This window comes from Amphibalanus amphitrite, unplaced genomic scaffold (genome assembly GCF_019059575.1).
Source record: "Amphibalanus amphitrite isolate SeventyFive unplaced genomic scaffold, NRLGWU_Aamphi_draft 000059F_arrow, whole genome shotgun sequence".
Taxonomy (NCBI): Eukaryota; Metazoa; Arthropoda; class Thecostraca; order Balanomorpha; family Balanidae; genus Amphibalanus; species Amphibalanus amphitrite.
Window position 1 is genome coordinate 207091 of NW_024881555.1, and position 19426 is coordinate 226516.

General features: G+C 51.4%; 1 protein-coding gene across 1 annotated transcript in view; it reads left to right on the plus strand.

The window, feature by feature from the left end:
- The first annotated feature begins 5781 nt into the window (after window positions 1-5781).
- Window positions 5782-19426, plus strand: part of LOC122378422 (caskin-1-like) — a 49703-nt gene continuing 36058 nt past the window's right edge. The window contains exon 1 of the mRNA XM_043359456.1: window positions 5782-5931. The gene's annotated coding sequence lies outside the window, so the exon portion shown is untranslated. The remainder of the gene's footprint in view (window positions 5932-19426) is intronic.

A 19426-nucleotide genomic window follows, 5' to 3' on the forward strand; every position in this document is an offset into this window, starting at 1 on the left:
TGGCGCTGGGGCCAGTCGGTAAATAAACAGGGTCGGCGCCGCACCCGCCCCTGCGGAAAGATGTCCAAGGTAGGAGCGGCCGGGTTTGGTGACGTCACAGCTAGGGGTAGAAAGGGGTCATGGGGTGCGCTGGTATCAATTGTGGCGTGTAAAGATGACATGCTCTCAATCTCTGTGAGTCGGTTGGAGGTCACGGTGAGACGCCCACGCCGCCTCCCAGGGTCCCCAGGGTATCGCTTCTGCAGAGCAAGGTCACAGAGGTTACCCCGTCCCGCGCCTCGTGACTCTTTGGTTAGAGGGTCGTCACGGAACGGTCTCGGGGGGGATGCCAGCGAGTGCGACCATGGCTCGAATGAAGCCGTCTCGAGACGTGCCACTGGTTCTATGACGAGACGTACTATTTATGCAGCCTGCTGGTGTTTGTGGAAGACCTGAAGTTGTCCTGAGCCATTTCATTTTCATACATGTGATGGACTAAGCATAAGTGCACACTAACCCGCGCCCCAGTGGCGGTCTCAGCCAACTTCGCCCTAGTGGGGGGGGGGGGGCATATGTTACCACCCACCTCTAACTCAAAAACTAAGAGGGCTAGAAAGACGCGGTAAAAAGCAGTCGATAGCTTTCAATGCGTACGTTTGAAAGTATTTCGGTCATTTTTCATCTTAGAGCAATATTGGGGTCACCAGAGGTCATCAAAGGTCAAAATTTGCGAACTGTCATCATATTTTTTAGAAAACATGCCATTATCTCAGGAAATATAGTAGCTAGAAAAACGCATGGAACAGCAATCGATAGCTTTTGAGCTCTTCTTTTGATAAAGTCATTATCAAAATTGACCTCAGGTCAACGGTTTAGCCTCCAGAGGGCAAAAACTCCAAAGATAGCTGTTTTTACGAAAAGTGTTTTTCGACAATAACTTTCGACTACAAAAAGCCACGACATTTCTATTGCCAGAATCGTGTTCCTCTCGCCGAGACGCGTCGAATGAACTATAATTTGACCTTGAAAGGTCAACTTGAAAATTTGACCTCAGGTCAAGGTCATGACCTGACCGGAAAAGGTCATGTTGCATGTCAGTCGATGCGTCTCAACAAGACAAACACAATGAGACCATCCCCAGCGTTCTATCTCTTTCCAGTCGCTAGTAATTGGCAAAAGTCTGTTTGTAGCCTCAAATGACCTCGGATGACCTTTCTAGAGGCTATCAGCAAAATGAGACCTAGGTCATCACGGGTGGTCCAAATCATTGTGATTCTGAAATATTTGGACTGTTCCTATGCGTACACACGGATCTAGAGGCATTTTCATTTTTCTCCATTGACTTGTAATGGGAAGGTCACGCCACTGACCTGACCTTAGGTCACGGATATAAAAATCCGAGATATACCAATTGTAGGCGCCCATAACAGCATGCTATCCACCAAGTTTAACCCTAGAACGCCTAGGGGGGGGGTTGTATCAACCCCCCCCCCCCTGAGGTTTTTTCGAAGTGCACGCTAAACGGCTTGTCGTAGCGGGCTGAAATTTTCAATACCCTCTGGGGCAACCTTTGCGCATCTTTTGCCGAAAAAAAATTGATCGGGTCATGTCAGGTCACGGAGTTATGACGTCATAAGAGGTACAGCCTCCGGCCGACAGTTACCAAACGTGTGCGCCGAATCCCTAGGTTTTCTGCCGGTGATACCCACATTGTTTGATGGATCATGATGAAACTTCCCATGCATGTTGGGGCAAGCATTGGCTATCGTGTGGTGTAAGAAAATTGACCGGGTCAGGTCAGGTCACGGAGCTATGACGTCACAAGAGGAACAGCGTCCGGTACTATTTTTGAAAAGCGCTCGAACCACTATTTTGCTAATTCTTGTCACCTCAATGGGAATATGCAGCAATATTAGCTTCTATAGGGAGCAAATGGACCTCCCAAATCCAAAAATACAATCAGATTTAAAAAAATTAAATTTTGATTTTTCGAATTTCTGCCGCCGACTGTGACCTTGCCGACTTCCGGCGCTCCCAACGCGCCATTTTTAGAGCTAGGGAAACGAAATACATACCAAACGATAGAGAATTGATCAAGGAACACGATAGTGAAGGTTTCAAGTCGATATCTCCCACCGTTTTGCCGCAATCGCCGCGGAAAGTTGAAAAAGGTCTATTTTTCCGAAAATTTGACCTTTGACCGGTCAAAAGTAGGTCAAATGTTGACCTAGGACCAAAAATATACCACCAATCGCGAGATCTCGTTGAGAGCAATCCGTTGGTTTTTTCCGCTAAGCTCTACGACCTTCCGTTTCGAAACGCCAGGGGGGGGGGTCGTAACAACCCCCCCCCCCCCCTGGTCGTTCGTGTTATGAGAAATGGCCTGGTCGTGCGAGGGTTAAAACCTTTCTGACAAACACTGCAGGCTGGACGTGATTGCAAACTTGTTTTTAGGCTTGGTCAGTTAACTTGACCTGGTGACCTGACCTGACATGACCTGGGGTCAAAAATTTCACACATTGTCCAAAATTGATGTACCAAAAGCTACCCCAAGCGGCGCGGCGCTACGCGCCGCGGTTTTTTATTCACACGCAAAAAACGCGACAGGGTGGTAACATATGCCCCCCCCCCCACTGGGGCGAAGGCTAAACAACACATGAACGCGGGGCTGTTTATTAATTAACATCTTATCGCTATTATTAAGTACGAAGATAAAGTCATCTGCCGGCTGTCGTTTCCCGTTTGTCGCTTGCACTGGGCCCGATCTTTTACCCTCCTACAGCAAAGCGTCATGGCGCATTGCTCGTTCACTCGTCACTGCTCCGATTGACCGCGGTGCCCCCGTTTTGGTCAGCTCGCCCAGTGGTCAGTCCGCCGCCGAGCTGGCCGAGTGTCGCCGAGCGGTCAGATAGCCTCGGCTGTGGGCGGGCCGGTTTGTAACGTTTTGTTTTAACACGGCACCTGCACTCGTCAATAGGGCGCCAGCGATCTGTTCGATACAGAAAACATGGGAGAAACGCTCTGAATAAGCCGAGCCACTATGGTAAAAACGCTGTAAGCCGTGCCCGTTAGAAACGCCAGTGGGTGGCGAACATAAGTGACTTATCCATATACCGTATACCGTGGCGTGAAAACCTAAGTAGGTGTGATAGTATCATAGTGAATGCACGCGTGACCGATCGGGGCGAAAGTGTCCATCAAGTCACACATTACTGGCCGATAAAGCTAACAATAAGGAAGTATAGAGCGCTAGGACGGTCTTTTTATCGATGCATTTTGACACTTCATTTCCTAGTTGGCTAGATACGCTACCGAAAAACTGCGCAGATATCCATATGCGACTGTGAGCAAGAGCGCACAAAGCAAGAGTCTGTAGGATCGACCAAGCCAAAAACGACCGTGTAATTTCGAAGAAATGATAAATCAATAGTAAAATAAGTATGCGCACACTTAAAGGTGAGGACTTTCCTCATGAACTGAAGGATTGCAAGTGCCTCTGCATGCATGAATGCTGTTCAACAAAACTAGCCTGTTGCATATTGCAACTGATGGCCCGAATAAACATTAGCGGCATGACTGCATCTGCCGTGCCGGGTCCCGAGTGGCTGTGGCAGCACCTCCCGTCCCAGTGTGGAATTCCCCGTCCCTGAGCTACCCCAAGCGGCGCCGCGGAGGCACGCGGTTAGCAATGTGTTGCAGACCCCGGGGGCGGCTCGGGACTGCGCAGTACCTATAATGATACGGACCTTGGGGCCGAGGATGCCATGACGTCATCGGTCGTATGTTGTTGCGCAATGGATGCATGTATCCCCCTTTACCCTACGACATTCATGCCTCCACTTTATCTGCCACCCGTTTACATTTGGGAGAGTACGGCACGAAACAGCATAGAACGGAGAAGCTGTCACGTGAAAGCGCGCAATACGAGCTGGAGTGGTTATCGGCTGTGGCGTTGGATGTGTGACCGTTTATATTTACTACAGTGACGCAAGAGACTGCCCAGCTGGTCTGAGAGAAATGGTTCAGTGACAAACTCCATTAGATGTTTGTCGCCTGCCAATAAATAAACAAAACCAATCAGCCCTAGTCCCAGCGAGAACCAGCACGAGAGGAAGTGGTACACATTCACGTTTCGAGGATAATTACGCCACAAAACAATAGCATCAATGACGGTGTGATTTGGGAGTGACATCCGCCGTTTGGGATTTATTGGAGAGCGGTGTTGAGGTCACGGGTCACGTCAATGCCACACGGAACCGCTCGGGATATGTGTGTGGTCATTGTCATATCATGGGAGATGCACCTCGCTCTACAGGTGTAATATGAACGTTTAAAGGCGGCTGTTTGGGCTGTGACTCTTCCATAAAATATAATTTATAATTATTGAGAGAGAATATAGCTACCAAAGCACAACAGCACGGGAAATTATACAATATGCATGCATCAAAACATTTTTCATGGATGGGTATACATACTGATGCATTGCACGGAATGTCATAGATTATTCTACAGCAAAGACGGTTTAGCCGAAATGACTGATCATCATTCAAACGTGACTGGTATTTGGGTCATTTCCTTGCCAATCACGCTACAGTTGGGCAGGTATCGTTACGCCGTATATTTATCGGTGCCGTTTGGATTCCCACGATTTGAAATGCCCTATACCGAGCATATTGGGACATGAGCGTTATACGGCATCTTATGTGAATCACTTCCCAACGGACAAAGTCGGCTCAAATTCAAACATGGACGCCTTCCGGTCGCTTAGGGCGTGCCAGCTCCAGAGGATAGTATCGGAACAGACTTTACCAATCGTTCACGGCCGTGGCTCCAATGGACGGCTCATATGCTCCGCACTTCCACTCCGGAAGTTAGACATCCCATGCCCAAACGACTCGAGCCCTCTTCCCGGACTAATGACTTTACGTTCGGCCTTTTCAAACGGCCTAGCCTTGCCATTCCTCGACGGACGGTTTCTAATTTGAACGGTTTCTAATTTGTCCTTTACCTGGATTGGATAGCGAATCGTACCTATCTCGTTTCCTTGCTGAATGATTTGAACTAGGATACCGAATATCTTACCAGATGATCGAGTTCCCGAGACCGGAACTATGGACATCTCCGCCGGATATACCGGACGGTCGGTCAGTCAAAGTGCCGTCACAAAAAGCCCGGCATAAAAAAAACGCCTGACAAATGACAAGAAGCCGTTCGCCACGCGTCATTTGTCGTGGGATCGAGCAGCCCCACATACCGCCTCTCGGGAGCGTCCTGTGCCGTGTCCATCCACTGCAGATGCGAAGTGGAGTGCCGTGTAGTTGCTGAGTGCCGAGTATCCGGTATGGCTTGTTGTCGTGTCCCCAGTCTCGCTGAGCGATAGGTCACTCGGATGCACCCAGCGACAGTTGTTTTTTCGGCGGTATGCTGACAGGAGGGATTGCAGCGATCGGAACACATGCACGACCGTAAACAGCGGCGTCGGTGACGTCTTACTTGTCTCCCCTGACATTTCCTCCTCGTAGCTCGTCTCCTATGACCTTGTCTCCCGGGACCGGGACGAAGACATTGCCTCTCCTGACATCACTATCTCTAGTCCTGTCTGTTATCACTCCTCCCCCGCTGACTTTGTCCCTTACGAAACTATCCCCTTTGACCATTCCGTCAGCCTTTGACTATTCCTCTGACCAGCAGCGTCCCGCCGTCACCTCCCCAGCCCGGCAGCGCCACCGCTCCAGCGCCGCCGTCCCAGCCCGTCCCAGTCCCGTCGAACCTCGCGGCGCGGCGCGGTGCGTCAGTGCCGCCAGTGTGGTGCCAGTGCCGGTCGGGGGAGGTCCAGCGGTGCTCCTCGCGCGTGTGTACGACTCGATCGCACGGCCGCAGCGATAGGAGACTGGACTGAACAGGACCTCAGACGGCACTGGAGCTGCAGGGAGACGAGGGGGACCGTGACAGGTGAGGAAACAACTCGTGGACCGTCGGAGCTGAGACCGGTGCACGGTGAGGAATGAGACATTTGGATGTGGGCGTGTGTCCTAAGCCTCGACCTTTACCAATAATTTTGGTATGAAATATCAGGCTCATAGTGTAAGGATGCTGACAAGAGTAACCGAATTTTTTATTACAGTTGCACTAAAGAGCTACATCATGAAATCATGAAATAAATCATGAAATAGTAACTCTAAAATTTTGGTAAGCCACCAGAGTTAGAATAAACTAAAATCCCTATCCATATAATTCGAGCCGTGACGCCTGTTTCGCCGGTGTTACACCACCGACTCAGACTGTGGCCTTCAGCGGCCGCACGGGGTGCCATCCATCAGACCCGCGGTGTCGGGATGGGAGCACGCCGGGCCAGATAGCCCATCGGTTAGCGCGAGAAGCTATACCATGGGCCGAGCCGCCGAGAGAAAACGATGACTCGCCCCGGCACCTGCGCGTCGCGCCTTATAGGCGAAACTCTGTCCATTCACATTTGTTTTAGACTGACGATTTAGCGGCGTGTGATAATGGAATTTCGGCTGATGTCAACGTTATTAATGAAAGCTATTGTAACGGAAATCATTAGAATGTCGTAGATAACTTTAATGGTCAAAGATGGATACTTAGGACGTTTATCAATTATCAGGACACGGGATTTGCACCCAACATATATCAATGCTGCCGGATTAGGGTGGTATTTTAAATAAACGGTGATCGCAACCTAATAAATTAAAGCCAACATATTGTTTCTTATATGTGCAAATGACTGGTAATCATATATTTACAAACGTTATATTGAAGACAGCGACTGAACGTAATGTAAATGGAGTCGATTGTCGAATGCGTAGAATTCGACTCGATGGAATCGTATCTCGATTACACGAATAAATTTCATATACAACGCCAGGCGGTCCGTGTCATATAACTGGTCCGAGCTGCACTTTGGCTCCACGGTCCCCGATTCGATATCAATGTTTATCGTTTTCAACACCCGATCAAAGGAACCCGGTCGTACAACGGTTCTGGTCCGCCACCGATGGAATGGCTGTGATAAGACTCGACACCTGTGTACAGCTGCACCTCCCGCTCATCGACATCCTCTGTACAAGGAACCGCACCGCATCGGTCACCTCCCGTGCACCTAAAAAAGATGTCCAATTCCTCCCGCGTCTCCCACCCAAATGCGCCGTCGAATGAATAGAAAGCACCCAGATGACATACAAGTGGCCCGTTTGACAGACAAAACCCGGCACGTCCATGTTGAGTTATGGGCGAGTGGTGAGATTAGGCATGCAACGGACGCGCTGTATGACATCAGCGACTGTTTATATTTGGAGGCGCGGCGCGGTCGGTGGCACTTGAGGCCCATTTCGACCCGGCGAGCTCACCAAACCTGTCCGGGTTCCGGCTGGAACGGCCTGCCGGCCACGTACGTATTGAATGTACGACCGCTACTACTGCAGCAGGTAGTAGCGGCGATCCAGGCGTTATATGTATGCCCGCTCAGCAGCACGTGAGTACAATGACGGCCTGCCGCAGGGTACTGTGGTGGGGCCGGCACTTTTTAAAGGGGTGAACATGATCCGTCCGATCACGCACACAGGCTCGGCCAGGGGCCGGTGCGACGGACCGTGTTCACCGACAAATGGCAGGCTCGCAGGGGCGGGAGTGCGACCGCCAGGCTGGTGTTAGTTGTTCGTGCTGACGTGTATACTTTTTACTTTTGATTTTTGTCAGTCTTTGTCGACAACCGTTTGCTGATGGGTGGAATTCTTGCGGTATATTCGCGATATCAAAGTTAAGATATTAAAAGCGGTCACTTATTTTCACCAGTGATAAATGATTGATGATAATGAATTCCATTCAGCATGACCGATACGTTTTTAGAACTTCATATAGTGTCACGCAACCAATGCAGCTTGAAAGCGCATAGCTTGTTCCAATGTCCCTTTGAAGCATTATTTCGAAAGGGTTCCTGCTTGCAAAATGCTTGCCAGGCTGCTCCCATACACTCGTCTACTCCATCTCAATCTAGACGGGGTCACGGAAAACTCCCTCCCGTCCCGTCTCCACTGTGGGTGGCCGGAGCGGTGGTGGTCCGGGTCTCCACCATCGCCAGCGATCTCGGGCGTCATCACCATCCCACTGCCGGCTGACGGTGCCGGCCCACATCCTGATCGGCGCCGGTGGGCCGCTGCAAACAATCCTGCACATAATCTCTCCGTTTTTGCAGCGAAAACAAATTGAAAGGCAGACTCATGGTGGTCGGACGTGTAAAAATGGCGAGCTCAAGCTGGGCGAGATCGGCGTGCGATTTATTGTCTGAGGATTTCCATTGTGGATTGGTATCGGTCTGCGTTATTGAGATATGGAGACATTTCAGGGATTATGGCAGCGGTTTCATAGCCTATCGTGCAAGTTAATGGAGGAAAATGGATAACTCATGCTCAACGGGTATATTGTGTTGATAGATATAGGCAAACGACAGTCGACACGTTTCTTTTGATCCATTCGCGATTCACGTGCGTTGCATTTCAAGAAATTCTGTGAATTACGAGTGCCTGCTCATCAGTGGGCGTTGCCGAGTGCCGACATTTTTATTTGTGGAGCCAGCTGGATGATGGATCAGGGGTCTGAGTCCTTGGCGCTGCTTATATAGGTGCACTTCGCTCGGTGTGGGCTTGGTGTTCGTGCTCATTTTGACCTCTCGACTCACGCCTGTATTTGTACGCGTACTTGAAGTTCGTCACTACAATCTTGTTTGGGTTTTAACTATACTTTAATTCGCTTCTAATAACACTGAGCGTTTTAATTACGGAGCGAGCGAAGCGAGCGGAGTCTTACGTAGAATAACGGAAATTTCTGAGTATGAGCGGCCGGCCGGCCGTGGTCACGATTCTGCGACGCTTATATCTCAGCAACCACTTGACCGATTTACACGCGGTAATCTTTGTAGGGTAGCTTCATTCCTTCTACCAAGTATTGGACTATTCCCGATGCATGTGGGTGACCCCTTATGCACGTGCCACGCAGGGGCGTCGCCACGGCTCCCCAACTTGTACGGACACATTCTGTCAGCCGTAACACTCGTCAGAGGCGTAAACCCACGCGGGCCCGTGGAGGGCATTTTTCGCCCTCCTCCCCCCACCCCGAACGAATAGTTGCAATAGCCCACGAATGCCTAGGGGTTTCGAAAAAAAATACAAACACATTTTTGATACATACATTAGGGTAGATGGCAGGTCAGCGACCCCGAGCTGCGTTTTTTTTTTTGCAGAGTTCTTCAGCAAAGAAGGTACTAGACAGTGGTACCAACGCACTTAGTCATATCAAGATGCCTCGAATGACATAAAGATAGGTTATTTGAAACGGTCAAGCCTTATGTTAACCTCATGTGACATCGAATAGCCTTTGGTTGACTTTTACACATGATCAGTCTCATTTGCTGTATTTGAAGTCGCTGGTCACGATTTTGTCATTTTCTTTTGCTCTAAGCATTTATTTAGTTTAGAGCCTCAGGATGACAAAAGTCACAGAATTATTATGGCTGACGTATCAGTGAAATGGTCTATAGAATGATACAGAGTGTAACGAAATTATCCGGACACCTTTCTTTCCGCTGTAATTACGAAACAAGACAACATGAGGTTTGATGTTTGACAACCCTTTGATGATGATATAGCAACCTTTCGTAAGATCATATTTAGAAATGCTTAGAACATTCCAGCTACTGGGTTTTTAAGCACAGTGGGTTTGATGTGGACCGACGTCGTATTAGCATGTGCATACATACAGTTGGGCGGTCCTGGTGGCGGGTGTCCCCTTATTCACCTCCTGCTGGACAAAAGTCCATAAGATCTCGATGGAATTAGGATGAAAACTATTTCCAAGCCGGAGTCCGTTAGTCCAGAAGGATAAGAGCTTCTCCCGGCGTCACTTCTCATTCTCCTACGGACTAATTTGTCTGACAGGATGTTGCTCCGGTAATACTCGTCAGTCGTCACTGATGGTGGTCTTCTGTCAATGGGTTGGTCAATGCACAGCTGGAACATCGCACAGCAGCTGAATATGCTCCAGATCTGGAGCTTGGCCAGATGCTTAACGACGGTGACGGCCGGCACGTTTGAGTTACTGGCAGCCAACACAAGGCCGCATTGGCGGTTCAAAGGACAATACAGCGCGAATAGCTACCCATTTCACCACACCACCTTGCTTATGTGTTCCTTCGACCAGTGGATGCGTCTTGACGTGAGGCCAAAGGTGGTGCACTGGCTTATTTTCCCGTCAATTTCGTTGTCTTTTTCAGTTTGATGGGCAGAAGAACCAAGGTAAGGGGCGGATAGCGGTGGTTGAATTCAAGTCAATCTGCGTCGGCAAAGGGTGGCTTTTGCGGTCGCAGCCGGGCTGAGTTCACCAATCAAGTCCCAGCTTATTACGCCTCAGGCAGATGTGCAGTTGGCTGCTGCTGATGTCCAGCTGCTGGCAGACCAGTTTCAGGCTCATTGCCGCAATGCCACAAACATGCTTCTTAACCCTCGCCGGCACAGGTCATTTTGCGTCCTTCGATTCCCGCTTCTAACATCAGAAAAGAAACTGTGCGAACAGATATGGCTAACAAATATGTGTCCGGATAATTTCGTTACACCCTAAATACTAGTAGTAAATACTCTTGCGTGACATTGACTTTGGGGCTGCCTTGGATCGTAGCTTTACCCACAAATAAGGGGTTGATAAGCGTTAAGCTACTTCAAAACATGTGCAAAGACTGCTTTGCAGTCGTCGAAACTTGTACGGACATTCCGTACAAGTTTTCGGGCCTTCCAAAACTTGTACGGACACTGTCCGTAGTGTCCGTAGTGGTGGCGACGCCCATGGTGCCACGTGCAAAACGAAGAGGTGTCACTTTTGTAATTGTTGCAATATCTCGGTAACTACTTGGCCGATTGCGCTGTAAGTTGGCATGTAGGTAGGCACCCACTAGGCAATGCATATCCATGTGCCAGAGTTGGGGTGCTGCTGCACGTGCGCACGTGCAGGGGTCGATTCCAGATCTCGAGAACGGCTGGACCGATGGCGCTCAAATTTGGCACATGGTTAGGTACCGGTTAGTAAGGTGCCGTGCAAAAGTCAGTTGGGACCCATTTTGCACGTGCGCACGTGCAGGGTGCCGCTTCCAGATCTCGAGAACGGCTGGGCCGATTGTGCTCAAATTTGGCACATCGCTAGAGACCGGTTAGTAGGGTGCTGTGCACAAGTCAGCTGGAGGTACACTCGGGGGCAGATTGATGTTCTACAACTCTTTATCCACCGGGTTCCTATGGCTCAGCATTGGCAGCAGCCGCCTGGTACCGGTAGACTGTGCCGCTTCACTTACTTGTCAAGCGGCACAGCCTTACCCACCCGTATGACACCGGTCTGGGTCGGTGGCTGGAAGGTGATGTGGGCCGCCTGTGACGTCCGCGCAGCGGTGAGGGCCGAGCCCGGAGGCATGGCTCGGGTCGGCGCGGCGCGGCGGCTGGCGAGGGCTGGGGAGTGAGGTGAGGTGGGGTGGGAGCACGGACATCGCGCGGCTGAGCGAGTGCAGTTAACTTTCGCGTCTCAAGGCGCCAATTATTCTACCTAACAATTGTGCTAAAGCAGTTGTTAAAATGTCCTATCCCCAAGACAGCGCCTATCATCATACTTGCAATGCACATTACGACACACTTAAGCGTGGCAATGGGACAGCCGATAGAACTTATATCACTCGTGCATCGAGGTGCGGAGCTTTATTTTGTATAACATGTTAGTATTAAGGCCTTGATTGAGCAGATTGGTGTCTATTGTTTCGCACGGCAATCGTCCAGAGACGTGGGAACTGGGGGTTATGAGTAGTGCCGCAGCCAACGCCCCAATTTAAAGCGATTATTACTGTTGCTCTAATATGTGGTCGCAGCCCCCAATAGCAAACCGTTCCAACTAGGAGCCAAAAAGTCGGCCACTCAGGGGGTTCGAACCGGGCTTCTCTCACCGGCCAATTCACGACACGAGCGTTCATCCACTGAGCTACCGAGAATCGTCCTCGCCCGCACAAAACAAAATGACATTCACCCGCTGACCGCCAATGACAGTATTGTGACATTTGATCGCGTTTGACCGCAGTGACTGGTCACTGGTCTCGGCAGCTCAGTGGAAACACGCTCGCTTCGTAGGGTGACCGGTTGGAGAAACCCGGATCGAACCATCCCAGGTGCGCGACTTATTTGTTCCTAGATGGAACGGTTTGCTATTGGTGGCTGCGACCACACATTAGAGGAACAGTAAGAATTGCTTAAAGTTGGGACGCCGCGCTATCCAAAAACCCCAGTTCCCACGTCTCTGGACGATTGCTGTGCGAAATAATAGACACCAATGAGCTCAATCAAGGCCTTAATACTTATCTGTTAAAAACAATGTAGCTCCGCAACTCGATGCACGTTTGATATAAATTCTATCGGCTGTCCCAATGCCACGTTTAAGTGTGTCGTAATGTGCATGGCAAGTATGATGATAGGCGCTGTCTTGGGGATAGGACATTTTAACAACTGCTTTAGCAAAATTGTTAGGTAGAATAATTGGCGCCTTGAGACGCGAAAGTTAACTACACTCGCTCAGCCGCGCGATGGTCCGTGCTCCCACCCCACCTCACTCCCCAGCCCTCGCCAGCCGCCGCGCCGCGCCGACCCGAGCCATGCCTCCGGGCTCGGCCCTCACCGCTGCGCTGACGTCACAGGCGGCCCACATCGCCTTCCAGCCACCGACCCAGACCGGTGGCATACGGTGTGGGTAGGCTGTGCCGCTTGACAAGTAAGTGAAGCGGCACAGTCTACCGGTACCAGGCGGCTGCTGCCAATGCTGAGCCATAGGAACCCGGTGGATAAAGAGTTGTAGAACATCAATCTGCCCCCGAGCGTACCCCTCGAAATTTCGCACGTGCAAGGCTCACCCTCTCGCTCGCTCCGTTAGTCGCCCCAAAAGGCGTTATACTGGTTTTAAGAGTACGGGTCTATATACGTCTAAAGTTCGTAGTTAAAAAAAAAAGTTAAAGTTAAAGTTCGTATATGCGTTAAAGTGATATACATTTTGCGTCTAAAGACGCATGAAGCATTTCGTTTCTTGTCCCGACCACCAGGTTTAGTTATTTACAGCCGAGATCGGCCGGGAGGGCCTGCAGTTAGCCACCGTTGTCCATGCACCTCCCGGGGCAGAACTGACAAATAAGTCAATCTCCCATCGCCGCCGTACAGCCCACCGAAGTGGGCGCCTGGACCGTATGCATATTTCATGAACGGTGAGAGATATAGCTCCTGCTATTTCAGACTAGGTTGTGGGGATTACAGAAACTTGTTTACGATTCGCGCCATTCGACATGGTCTGTTTGACTCACCGCTATTTATGACCTAATATAATCCCGTCACGGCCATTTCTCGTTTATTACATGGGCATTAGTTTATCGCTGTTTCCGCATGGAAGTAAAACATCGCATAGCTGTCTGTTCTGGATTCATGATTGTGCAACATCATACAGAAGGCTTGTATCAGTGTTTGACGCGCATTTATGGTTGCACAATGTGTTATGTGCCTGGAGTTTTATCATTCATAAAGTGTGCACTTACGGCTTGCGTACCTACTCATGAAATTTATCGGCCGAGTTCAGTTGGTGGACCAACATTGCACGCTGTAGTGTAGCTCAGGTGACTCACGGCTCGCTATCATTCGTTGATCGGTGATAATGTGTCACCAATCAATGATCATTGATCTACGGTTCACCGGCCGATCACCGATCCATCATTGTTCGATTGCCATGTTTCTCTGGGTGCTCGTCTATCTCCGATCTCGGTTTGTGCCCCGATGACCGCGTCCCGGCCATCGCTCACTGTTAGACGGTCATCTGACACTTAATCTACCCACTCATCTAACGTTTATCAACCCGTTCATCTGATGTCGCTGACCGATGTTCATCGGACATTTTTCGCTGACCGCTGACCACTGGCCCAGCTGGGCATGGAGTATCTGACCACGTCAGTTGTTGAGCAACTCCACCGATAGATGCACATTGCACAGGTGCTCGGTAAGATAGTGGTCTGCTGTTACCTCAGCTGCAGATCACTCACCGGGGCATCGTAGTTGCCGATTGCGTAAAACATACAGTCACATGACCGCATGCATCTTTGCCGACGGTCAGTTGATGAACACGTGAATTCCGATGTCTGGGGTGAGAGTGGCAGGTAAACTTGGGCCTCTCGTCTCGATATCGCCACGTTTTCGATTTGATGCATACAGCGGCGTCTCGCCGTCTCAAATGTCTGGCGCCCCCTCCCCGTCTTGCAAGCCGACTCAGCCCCCCTCACAGGTCGGCAGCTGGAGTCGGATTCATCTTGATCGCTCACCTCCGCCGCGCGTACAAAGTCCACCAACGGCCACCGCGCCTCCCCCCCCCCCCCCGCGTCGGGGCCGGCGCGTCTGAAGCGCCCCTGGCCCGGCCCGGCGCGGCCCGGCGCCCCCACCCGGCGCGGATTATGTTTGATCGACGACGAGGTGCTGACAGGGTGGGCGGGCCTCCGGCGCCGCCGGGCCGCCGGACGATCGGCCGTTGGACGAGTAACGAGCTAAACACGAGCTGGGGATGGCCTCAGCCGCCGCGCCGGATCCCCAAGAGGGAGCGGCCTGCACCGCGCAGAGAGTCCAGCCGATACGCCGGGGAACAGTTTCGTCATCTTCTGAGCCTAGGTGCGACTGACGGCCAGTTCTTGACCTTCTGTACGTGAAGGTGACGGCGGCGGTCACCCTGAGGTGCCCCTGGAGGTCAGGAGGTCGCCATGCGGCGGTAGCTCCCTGGAGGCCCCCACGGAGTGGCGTTAGGCGACACGCCCCGTGCCGACCGGACCATGAACGCTGCAGCGCCGCCGCGCCCTGCATAGTAATGTGCGCGCGAGCGCCGTCTCGATTAGCCGAGCCCGGTTAGGCCGGTTGGGCCGGTACAGTGGCAAAGTCTCTCCGAATGTGCTCGCCCCAAGGGTATGACGTCACACTCCTTTTGACATCGCCGGTGACGTTGGAGAATGACGGCGACTCGGCCTAAGTCAGCTGACGTCCCAGTGAATCCGGCCATGCAGCTGACGTCAAACAATGTCCCAGTGACGAGTTTTCTGGAACTAACGTCCGTTGATATTCCGATGCCGTTTCGGTTGTCATTGGGTCGTCTTCGAGCTGTCGTGTAGTCGCTTTGACGGCAGAGGGATGGCCAGGGTTTGAATGGGCTCGAGCATAATCCATGGCAGCACATTGCACTTTGCAAGACATTGCAGCTGTCCGATGATGGATTGAACAATGAACATAGCAAGATTCTTGCGCAAATTTTAACTTACGTTTAAACGGATATGTCCCAAGAAAATAAGTGATGAATTCGATGATGAAAATTTATAAAAAGGAATGAAACTTGGATAGGTATAGGTACTGCTAAGACTAAGCAATAATGCATAGAAAACTAACCAGAATCATTAGGATGCAGAAGCGCGCGTTTCCGTTTAATTAAGAAACATGTCCTCGCATTTAATTAACAGCCGTGTATGTAGCTACACATAATAACTGCTATAAATCGAGGATGTCGTTTGGCTCCAGCCAGGCGGGATGCGCGCCGCTCCGTCGCGCTGCATGGCTCAGGTGTAATGAATATTGCCGAGCTAATTAATAAAGCTCGGCGAATTTAAACAGTGGAGGTCGTAAATCTGGAGGGACGGCAGGTCGGCTCAGCAGCCAATTTGACACCCACTTGGCTCGGCGGGTCTCATGACCGTAACTGAGGGACCTGGAAAGGTAAAACGTTTAGGTATTGGGGCCCTGTAAAGGGCACATGGCTGTACGCGAGCGGTTGTCGAGTTGTCACAAATAGTCACCACTTGATAGTCAAACGTAAATTAACCCGCGCCCCACTGGGTCTGCGTATAACACGCCCTACTGGGGGGGGGGGACTATTCATAGCCCCCCCCCCTAACTCCGAAACTACTGGGCCGATCATCAAAATTCAAACGGCATCTGATAGCCCCGGAAAAACTGTCGAGCGAAACCTAATTTCATTGACCTCGAGGTCACCGATGACGTCACAGGCCAGGTCAAAGTAAAAATTCTTAGCATTTTGGCTTGTTCACGTTTTGGGCTCTGGCCGCCGTCTTACAAGTCAGATCAGGCTCATTTTTGGTTCACACACTCGTGAACAGATGCTCTAGATACCCTGAGGGTACCAAGCTTGTACTTTGATTTTCAGGTCAAGGTCAGGTCATCACAGGTCACGAAAATATTATATCATGCGTCGGTCACGTGACACATGTTTTATGGTCCATTTAGGCCAAATATTTCGAATTTGATGTCGTCTGTGTCATTCGAGGTCATTTTGAGTCGAATTTAGCTTAGGTCAGGTCACTTTCAGGTCAAAAAGGTCAAATTTTAAAGTCATAATTTTTTAACAGAAAAGGTGTCTATGGGATGCAGTTTGAGCTCAGGAACACGATGGTGCTATTTATGTTGGCGTACTATGTCAAATACGTGGTGAAAAATTGATTTGAAAAATTAATAATTGTGAATTTTTTTGCAATAATGCGTATAACTTGGCCATTTTTGAAGATATTTAGCTAAAACTTGCTGGAGTTAGTCATAATAACGCGTTCTATCACATATATTCCGTTTTTTTCAAAAAATCAAAAACTTTTTGAAAAAAATGTAAAAATGTAAATTTTGAATTTTATTATATAAAATTTTCGAAATTTTCAAAATTTCGAAAATCCGAGATAGCAGTTTGATAGCGCAGTCTATTCTAAGTCCTCTCATGCAAAGAAATTGGATCTAGCTTAAAAACTGAGCCCTTTGGAGCGATTGCCGTGGTTCAATGTTTTGCGTCGAAATCGGCCGAACATGACGCAACTCTGACGTCATTTTCGGCCGACCTATGGTAGCTACGAAGTTCAAATTTTGACACAAGGTGTCAAATTGATGCAGCCGAAGGTACTGAAAGTTTGGCGTCGATACGTCAAGCGGTTTGGAAGTTATTGCAGAAAAACGGGAGGGGGGGCTATAAATAGCCCCCCCCCCAGTGGGGCGCGGGTTAATAAGATGTCACTTGGCTACAGTAGTCGATTAGAAAAAGTCAACGTTTAGGGCAGTACTCGAAGTCAAGCAAAACTAACTGCAACAGCCATGAGCCAGCGTCCCAGTGCAGTCGATGTCGGCAGTGCTGCTGCTCCAGTGGTCAAGGCCTTTCAGTGCCGGCGGCGGCGACCGATCGGCCCATTAGTATGTATGCATCCCGTCGTCCGTTAGGTGCTGGGCGGGGCTGAGCAGCCGCTGCCACTCAACAGATCGGTTACGTGACCAGGGTGCCCACAAATGGACCTGACCTGACCTGACGTGACCCGGGCGCGGCTGATCTGGTTTAGTTTCACGTGACGTGCGCACCTGACCTCCCAGCTGACTGTGCATGAAAGGTTCGGAACGGACCGTTTCTGACCTTCCCGCTCGTCACTACACCTGTCCGGAACGCACCTCCTCCGACCCTCGGCCGGGCGGTTCGGCGCCGCCAGCGCTAATGGCCTTGGCTGACGACTCGGCCGATAAATATTCAAACCGAGCTTCGGCCGGCGTCGGTTACTGGCGTCCGGCGCGCCACTGACTCCGCTGCGGCCTGCACGCCGCGCCGCTACCGCTGACGGGTCGCGTACCGGCGCCTGGAGAGGTGAGCGTCGGCGCCGCGCGCGCGCCTGCACCCGCAGCCACCCCGGCACGGCCGCAGATCTGTGATCTAAATGCGGCCCATTCATGGACGGCCGGCGCGGTCGACTGAGCGGGCCTGTTCAGATCGCCGTCCCGGCCGCTTCATCTCTGCCGGCCCGTGTGGGCCCACTCGCAAATCTGGCGCGGCGCCGGCGCGTCCGATCACATCGGCGACCGTGTGTGATGTGATCAGCGCGCTATGCGGGCCGTCCGCCGCAGCTGCGGACGACGTTCAACACACCGGGTCTGAGCTGGTCCCCGAGGGGCATGGGAGGCCCAGCTCCGCATGCCGGGCACCCTCAGAAGCTGCCGCCGCGGGGCTGACGCGCGGTTCGCGGGAGCTACGTAGCGTAGTTTCATGGTGTCTTCCAAGTATCTATACGATGTCTCCTTGCACCTCGTAATGTCTCTGGGTGTCTTGAGATGTCTCGCAGTGTCAACTGTCCCACAGTTTCTAGCAGTGTTCCGTGGCATCGGACAGTGCCTTTCCGATGTCTCGCCGTGTCTCACCTCTCTCGGTTCCTCTCGCTGCCCCTCGCTTCCTCCCTTGTCGCCCGCTGTCTCCGAGTCAAGGTCAGACATGGCTCGGGAGCCTCTCCTTCGACCGGCGACCGCCTGGTAACGCCGACCCCTCACCTCTGCTGTCGAGTGTCGAACAGGGACCGGCCGCACCTCACACTCCACTCCTTCCCCACAGAGTTATGAGTGAGGCATTATATGAACTCGCTGTGCTGTAACTCAAACCGCCCACGCTACTCCAGTTTAAATTGACAGCCGTTTCAGGGTCTATGGTTTATGATTAGCACAGATAATATGCTGAAATGCATGCAGATACTGTCACGCGAAAATATATGAAGCACAGCCACAGTAACATTTACTGTGGCTATGGCACAGTTATAGTAGCAATTTACCGTAGCCTGACACTGAACACTGAACAGCCGCGGGAAGGCTCTTCTTGATGCAAGTGTCGTCTTATAAACTAAACCATCACTTACGTGTAAGAGCATTCCATTACCCTGCTGCGTCATGTTTCACCCGTGGCCCGACAAATCTTCCTCCTCCACCCTGCACACTGCACAGGTATCACCCATCTACCAGCGGCGGCATCCACTTCCAGCGGCGGCGCCCTGCCCAGTAGCAGCGCCAGCTCGTGCCGACCTGCCGTTTTCCTTATAACGCACGGGTGCGCTCCTCACCTCCCCGGCCGGGCCGCGGGGCGCCCGCGCTGTCCGTTTTCCTGACGTGACGCGCCGTGCACGGTTGCCCGATGTTGCCGCTCGTGCAGCTCGTCCGCCGGGCCCGCCCTCGCGGGGGCGGCTGACGCGGTCACGCCATCCACCGGCGACGCTTCAAATGGTGCTCCCGACGCAGTGATATGACCTGTAGGGGAGGGTGCGGGCGTGCTGAGGTCGGGGAGGGTTCGTACGTGGTTATCGTGGTGGTTCTGGGCTGACGCCCTGTATTCGCTAACCTCCGGTGACATCGCCTTCGTCGGCGATAAATGTCGTGCTGTTGTTCAATAGACACTAAATGGTCATGAAGTAGCCGCACCCATGAAGCTTCAATAAACAAACGAAATGCTCATTGTCATTCTGAGCCGACGCCTCGCGCCCGCCACTGATGGCATTATGCCGCTGATATTCGACATCATTGTTCCTGCGTTCTTGTCTTCTTGCATCAGTTCACCA